Genomic DNA, 8,188 nt, shown 5'->3' with positions numbered 1-8,188 from the left:
CCAGTGTGGCTGGTGTGGAGAGAACGGGGTGGGTAGTGAGAAGAGATGAGGCCTTAGAAACCAGTCATCCAGGACCTGGTAGGCCAGAGCAGGGATAACTGAACAGGCCAGGCACACTCCTGCCTTGGGCCTTTCTGCTCTGAAAGTTCTTTCCTCAAATATCCGTAAGACTTACTCCTTCACTTTCTTGGTCTCACTCAAAGTCTCCTTCTCAGTGAGGCCTTCCCTTACCACCACCAACCCTTTTAGCTACCTTTCCTTCTTTATTGTTCCTGCTTAGCATTTATCATTACCTACTGTACTATACATTTTACTGATTTGCCTTGTGGTTTTTTTTCTGTCTCCTCTACTTAAATATAAACTCCATAAGGACAAGGATTGTTGGATCCAAGTCCTAGAAGAGTGCCCAGCACATAGCAGATGCTCAATAAATCTGTGTGGAATGAATGAATGAATGAGTGAATGAATCAGTGAGCCTGGGCTCATGATGGAACCTAAACCCTCTGATCATATCAGGTAGTCATGGAGCCTTCACTGTGGGCAAAGTCCTGTGCTGGGTGCTACGAGGAATTCAATGAGCAGTAATGCATCATCCCTGTTTCAAAATGCATGACAATCCTATGTGGAAGACAAGTCAAAAATGTCCGGAAATTTAAATAATAAAGGGTTTCATCCTCTATGATGTATCAGGATTTTTTGGTCTCTCTAAGACAAAATCCTTATGGTCTTGGATGCTGAACTTCTAGTGATCCCTTACTCACTGAAGAGTCTTCTGTGCTCACCAAATGTCGAAAGCCTCTTAATACACATCTGAGTGTATTAGGTATGATAGGACTAGTGCACCAGTCAAGCTACCAAAACAGCGAAAGGAAGCTGCACAGAAGTTCAAAGCAGTATGAGTTTAATAAGAATTTTAAATCATCATGAAAAATATACCACAAGCAGGTATGTTTCAAGTGACCCTGTGAACTCTAGAGAAGGTTATTCCCAAGAGTCAAGGGCAGCAGGGCAGGTTGGGGGAAATATATTTGTGCCAGAGTCTTGATTTATCAAGCCCAGTTGAATACCGCCTATGGAAAGAGCTGGGCTCCCTCAGAAGAAATGGAGGGATTTTCTAGAAATGGAAGGAACCCTCTGACCCCTTAGGGACATCACTAAACCCCAGAACATCATGCTCTGGAAGACCCTTCTCTCTCAAGAGTGTCCCACTGACACATTCTGAGAATTTCAATCCACTTGGAACATCTACACCATGGTTGGTTTCAGGATATCAGCCTTCATTTCTCAGATTTCCCTCTAGTCCTTGTGTCTAAGAAAAGTGGAGCCTTGGATGGCTTTTAGGACTAACTTACAGCTCATTCCAGGCCCATCTTTCCACCCACTGCTTCACTTACCACCTTTCATTCATAAGTAACTCGCACCTGCATTGCTAGGCTCAATGAGTTGCTACTTGGCAAGGCTCTGTGGTGTTGAAAATCTCCAGATTTGGGCATGTGTCATGCTCAGGGGGGAGGGAGAAGATAATTATCTACTACAATGTACAGCCACCAAAATAGCACAGTGGTAAGTCACCAAAAAGTGCCATGAGGATTGTGACAGTGATAGCATCACAAAAGGAGGAGGACTTAAAAACATATTCTCAAATTCATCTTCTTAAAAGAGTTGGAATATGAAATGGGGGAGAGAGAGCAAGAAATTGCTCTCAGAAATGAAGGATATTCAGTAGAACATGACAGCCTTCCAGCACACCCCTCTGAGGAAAAGGAGTCCTCGCTTCCCTTAAGGAAATTCTTGAGATGATTCATCGGGCAGCCAGTTTCTGCACACCTACTATGTGCCCAACACTTTTGCAAGGTACACAAGTCTGACTTCAAAATTTCTGCTCAGAATCTCATCTCTTGACCATTTTTATCTTAAACCTGACTGAGAAAGAGCTGCCATCTAAAAATCAATTCTACTCAACTTAGTTTCCAAAGAGAACAGCCTCATTCGCCCCTTGGAAAAATCTATTACATGGCAACACAGAGCTGTGAGGTGAATAGAATTCCTTAAATCCAACAACAGAAAAGCTGTGTACTGTGGCAGCTCTTTGCATTCTGGGGAGGTAGAGATTCCACCTCCATCTAGGTGCCTCCTCCTCCTCAGGGGGTCAAGACAGCAAAAGACAAAAGCTGTGGCCACACTGTGGGGCCTGGTAGAGCCAAGGAGGGTCCTTACTGAGGAAGAGTTTGACTTCAAGGTCACCAGCCCCTCTAAGGAACAGCCTTAACATCCTGTTGATTCCCTCATGAATGAGTTAAATAAATATTTGACGCATTTCCATTCTATATTTGTGTGAGTGGTATTTTTAACGTTTTGAAAATTATATGTTGACAAATCCAATGGCATTAGATGGCATGTAAGTTCCACTTTGGGTTGGAACCCATTCGTTCGAAGGTTTGGGAACATTTGGGGGGGGGGGGGCAGCAGGCAGTGGTGATGCAGCTGAAATGTTTGGTTGGGGGTACGGGTAACTTGATTGTAGCAACTGCTCATTATGGTTAGGGATTCATGCTCAGGTCCTGCCGAGCTCCTTGTATTTCCATTCCTTCCCTTTATTTCTTCCTACCCTGCAAACATTACAACTCATTCTCTCTCACAAGGAAAACTTATTGGAAGGTCTTGCCCTCTTTTCACTGAGGAGAAAGAAAAAATAATATTCTTTCCTGTTTGGAGATTTATCAGGAAATCCCAGGAGACAAAATTAAATCTGAGATCAATCAAAACCTCTAACAAAACCTCTTTGTTAAGAAATCTGGAGAGAGCCCTGCCACCCTTCTTCAGAAAAGGGACATCGGGCAGAGGACACCCAAAGGTCAGGAAGTCCCACCAGGTGACCTCATCCCCTGGCCCTAAAAGGGGTACCCCATGCTGCCCTTTCTGTGCCAGCGCCTTCTCTTCATGATAATGTTAATATTCTTAAACTTGCTCTGATTCATGGTTCCTGATGGGTTTTCCTGGTCTCCTCTCACCCCCTATCCCTGGGCATTGATGTCAGTGATGAGAAGTGAGGAGTTGAGAATGTGTTGACTTTCAATAAGCTGAGGCTACCTTCATGGGTTGTCTAAGAACGGCAATTAGCAGCCAAGTGTTGTGTCCTTCCTCTGTTATTTTCCTTAACCCAGTAACAAATAAGTTAGATTGATTTGGGATTTTCTTTTTTCATTTTTAATTGCAAATAGCTGAAGCCTAAAATGTCACAGATACAAAAATAACATCTCTTTCCATTTTGCAGCTCTAAGGCATTTATTTCACAGGGCGAACTAGAAGTTCTGCTTCTCTACATTTGTTTAGCTTACATCATTCTTTCCCCATCCATGTTCTGCTGATAAAGTGACTTCTTTCCTGTCCCTCTGGTTTTGCTGGCTCTCTCCTCTTCCGCAGGACTCTTCATCTCTCATCGTCCCTCCCTCCTCCAGGTTCTAAACCTGTCCAGCAGCCCTCTCTCCAGCACAGCCTTTAGCCCAAGAATGCCCACCACCTTGTACACAGGAGCCAGTTTCCTTAGATCGTGGGGTCTTTCTTCCTGCTCTCAGACCTGTCTCTCTGGGCTGATGCCTGGTGGTACAGTGGTTAGAGCTAGGTCTCAGGTGACTAAGGACATGGAGCCAGCTCCAATGCCATCCTTTATCAATTAGGTGATAGGAGCAAACCAATAATATATATTAGAGGCTAGATGCATGAAGATTCGTGCAAGAATGGGCCTTCCTTCTCCTGGCTGCCGGCACCGCCTTCACTCTGGCCGGGAGTTGCCTTTCTGCCTTCGCACGCTGCCCAGAGGCCCAGAGAGGCTAAGGGGGTGCGGAATGCCTGTGTCCCGCTCCGCCCCCGGCCGCTCAGCGCCTGTGTATGCAAATTAACCCTCCATCTTTGTTGGGTTAATTTGCATACTCACTCCCGAGTGGCTGGTGGGTGTCACAAAGGTATGGTCAATTTGCATCTTTCTCTTTTATTAATGTAGATTTTTTTAATTGATTTTAGAGAGGAAGGTAGAGGGAGAGAGAGATAGAAACATCAATGATAAGAGGGAATCATTGATCAGCTGCCTCCTGCATGCCCCACACTGGGGATTGATTCTGCAACCTGGGCATGTGCTCTGACCAGGAATTGAACCGTGACCTCCTGGTTCATAGATCGATGCTCAACCACTGAGCCATGCCAGCCGGGCCAAACCAATGTCTTTGATTTTCTTGCCTTGTCCATGCAATACAAGTGATGATAGCAGCAACATCTCAGAGATACAGTGGAGACCAATAAGATGATAGATGAGAAGCCACAGCAAAGGGTCTGGAAAGCACTTAACAAATGCTAACTCTGTTTTCTTTGACCAGATGCCTGACCGTGATTTCTCACTCAGAGATTTTCTGCAAGGTTTTCTAAAGACAATCCAACAGGACAGCTGCCCCAGAATAAGGAGAACAACTCTGGCTGAGCTAGAGAACTTGAGTCCTGACCTCTTAGCAGCTGTGTGGCCTAGAGCGCAGGTTTCAGTCTCCCAGAGCCTCAGCTTTTCTCATCCATGAAGTAGGGTGACAAACACCTGCCCAGCCTTTCTCCCAAATTATCAGAAGGATCAAATGAACCCTTTTTTGTAATCATATATCTTATAAAAATAAAAGGCAGTATTTCCTAATTTGAAGAAGGGAGAACAGTGCTTGGCTTCTGTTCAAATTTCTTCCCATGATCTCCTGTCACTTTTTGCAGGACAATTTGACTCTTATAAGATTTCTCCTAAGACATCTCATTCATTGAATCCATCAGCAAGAATTTCCTAGGCACCTGAAAATGCCAAGACCCTCAGCCAGATACTTGGCATCAAAGTTGAATAAGACAGAATCCCTGCTATCCAGACAGTCACAGGCTAGTGGGAGAAAAAAGCACCAGTGAGATGGGCTGCAATGGAGTGGGACAGGAGCTGCAGACACAGAGGAAGGGGGGCAGTCAACTCCATCAGGAGATCAGAGAAGCCTGTCCCCACTTCATTGGCTGCCAGAGGCCTAGCCACTTACCTTCCTGCTCTGGGCCTCACAGGGCCCCTCACACAAAAAATGAGGAGCTCAAAGTAGACAAGCCCTGAGGCTCATAAATAACTCTACCATGTCCTGCTACCCAAAATCCCAATACTCACAGAAAAAAATATTGAAGATGTTTAAAAGGATTCTAAGCCTTAGGAGGCCTACATGCTCTAGTCAAATTGAGATGCCACACAGAAATCTCTCTCTCTCTCTCTCTCTCTCTCTCTCTCTCTCTCTCTCTCTCTCTCGCGCACACACACACACATTCCAAGGGGATCTGGCTCACAATTCCTAACCAGTCAGCATTCCATCTATTTCCCTCGCCTCTTTGGTCATGGCTGAAAGGTACTGCTGGGGTTCTCTGGATTCCGCTGGAATATGTTCCGCTGCATCCTAGCCTGGCACAGAGCCACTGAAGTTAATCTGGATGATATCACAGCTTCGGGAGGTGGTTCAGGACTTTGAGCTATTTATAGACTTTTCAATATGCAGAGCTGTTGCTTTGCAATTTCCATGAACCCCTCAGAGTTTTTAGCCAGCAGATTACTTTCCCAGTTCCCCCAGCAATGCTGGCCTTTATTAACCCCACTGGACCATTTTCTTTTGGGTTTCATTTCCCTGTACGTGTAAAACACTTGACATCTTCATAGGCCTGCTCAATTTACCTTGTACTTCTTAAGCCAGAAAAGTGAAAAAGAGTTTTTGAATTATAAGAATCTTGAGCACCCTTCTCCAGGAACCATTCAGAGCAAACAAACTCACAGAGGGACATACAATTAGAGGAAAGTATCCATGATCCATGTAGAAATATGGTGATATATATATGATATATATATATTTGCTTAATCAAACCATTTTAAAAAGTATATATGTGACAAGTTCTAGTCCCAGCTCTGCCACTGGCTATCATATGACCTTGGGCACAGCTTTCTATCTCTTTAGCCTCTTGTGTAAACTAAAGAAAGTGGACTAAATCAATGATTTTCAAGATTTTGATCCCCATAATTCTTTCTTCAAATGATATTGTAAAGGTGCTTGACATATAAAAGAGATGCTCCAATATGTAATGGAAATGCCCCCAGTGGTCCCTGTGGGTCCCAAATCCCACTTGATTGGTCCCTCTCATGCCGGTCCTGGAGTCCCCAGGGCATCTCATGAAAGTCTTTGAGATCCCTGGATCCCAGGTTGAAACCCCTTGAACTTGAGTGAATTTTAAACCCTCGCCAGATTCCAGGCTTTGTTATTCTCATTGCCAAGTTCTTGCCTCTATTAGCCCAGTTATGACCATAAGCTGTCCTACTATCTTAAGCAGTTCAAACTTATAACAGAGAAACTTTTATGACAAAAACTCAAAATGGTCACTTCACTTGGAGTAACCACACATGATCCAGTTCCCTCAACCCACAGCCCTGGAGCATGGGCAAGAGACAACCACTTCACAGGGGGATGCTGTAGAGTGAGGAGACCCCACTTCACAGGGGGGTGCTGTAGAGTGAGGAGACCCCACTTCACAGGGGGATGCTGTAGAGTGAGGAGACCCCACTTCACAGGGGGATGCTGTAGAGTGAGGAGACCCCACTTCACAGGGGGATGCTGTAGAGTGAGGAGACCCCACTTCACAGGGGGATGCTGTAGAGTGAGGAGACCCCACTTCACAGGGGGATGCTGTAGAGTGAGGAGACCCCACTTCACAGGGGGATGCTGTAGAGTGAGGAGATTGGACAAATGGCTCGAGATCTACCAGGAAGGAACTGAGAAAATTCTAATCCAGATCTCCCAGCACGTAACAGAGCACTTCTCAAGTACATGGGTCCACCCAACTGCTGCCAGCCACTGGAAGATAATGCAAGATCCCCAGGGAAAGTCGCTTCCACTGGGAGATATTCAACTCTTGAGTATGAGTAAACCAATAGGAGAACCCTGGAGCTGGATAGGGAAGGATCACTTTGACTTCCATCCCATGGGCACAGCACACAAACTAGAGCCTCTAAAGCTCTGGGGGTTCATTAATCTTTAACGTGTCTACAGTTTCCATAGCCCTCAGTCAAGAAATCAATTTAAGGAGAGTCTGCAAGCTCCATTGACTGTTCTACCAGGCAATCTCCCACAGGATCTGATGAGGAAACATAACAATTTGTCCCAGATATTGGATGCTTACCATGTGCCTGAAATGCATCAGAAATTAAGCAATATACAAGACAAATAAGTTCCCTGTAAAATCACCAAATCCAACAAACATTTATCAGTCTTCCTATTGTGGAACTTTATAGCATTTGACACAACTGACCATCTTTTTCTTGGATCACTTGCTTGCCAGGGCTTTTATGTACAAACCTCTCCTTTTCCTACCTACCTCTCACATTTTTCTTCTGTACCTTTATTTATTGCCTTATCCTCCTCTGCTGGGTCCAATACACAATGTTAGCATCCTAAGCATTCTTTTCCTCTCACTCAAGACTAAGGGTCTCAAACAAGGATCCCCAGGCATCTTGGGGTCCAGTAAACTTGGATGTGAAAAACCTGCATCTTTATTTTCACTCACCTCTTACTGAAATTTAGCAATTCCATTATGAATGCAAGCAACAACCCACACCAGTATTAGCAGGACCTGTAACCTTGTCCCCAATAAAAATACCAGGTATCTGAATCCCACTGATCTCAAAATCTATGCTTATCACTACTTTGAAATTATAGTAATTATTAGAACTGCCCCTGGGTATTGTTATTTAAACAGTTAATAAAGAAGCAGAAGCATTGTTATCTTACGCATTTTATTTCACACATTTAAAAACATAGGCATTCCCAAAAAAGTTCAAAGCACACACAAAAAATGAAGCGCTGCCTCCCTAGTTGGTTTACGTATGACTGCTATCACCAGCTCACTCATAGGTATCTTCAGCTTAGACACCTCCTCTCAACTCCAAACCTCATATCTAACTGCCTACTCAAGAGCAACCTTTGAATATCTCAAAAGTGATCTCCAACTTAGTATATTCAAAGACAAATTCATGATAGCCTCCCCCTCAAACTCCTCAACCTGACAGAGAATGCCCTGCATGATCTATCCCTAACTCCTCAGCCTCATGCTGTTTATCTCATCACTCTAGGCCTTCCAGCCTCCCCTTTCAGTCCTT

Source organism: Plecotus auritus (genome assembly GCF_963455305.1).
Source record: "Plecotus auritus genome assembly, chromosome: 6".
Lineage (NCBI taxonomy): Eukaryota > Metazoa > Chordata > Mammalia > Chiroptera > Vespertilionidae > Plecotus > Plecotus auritus.
Note: the sequence above shows the minus strand (reverse complement) of the source record.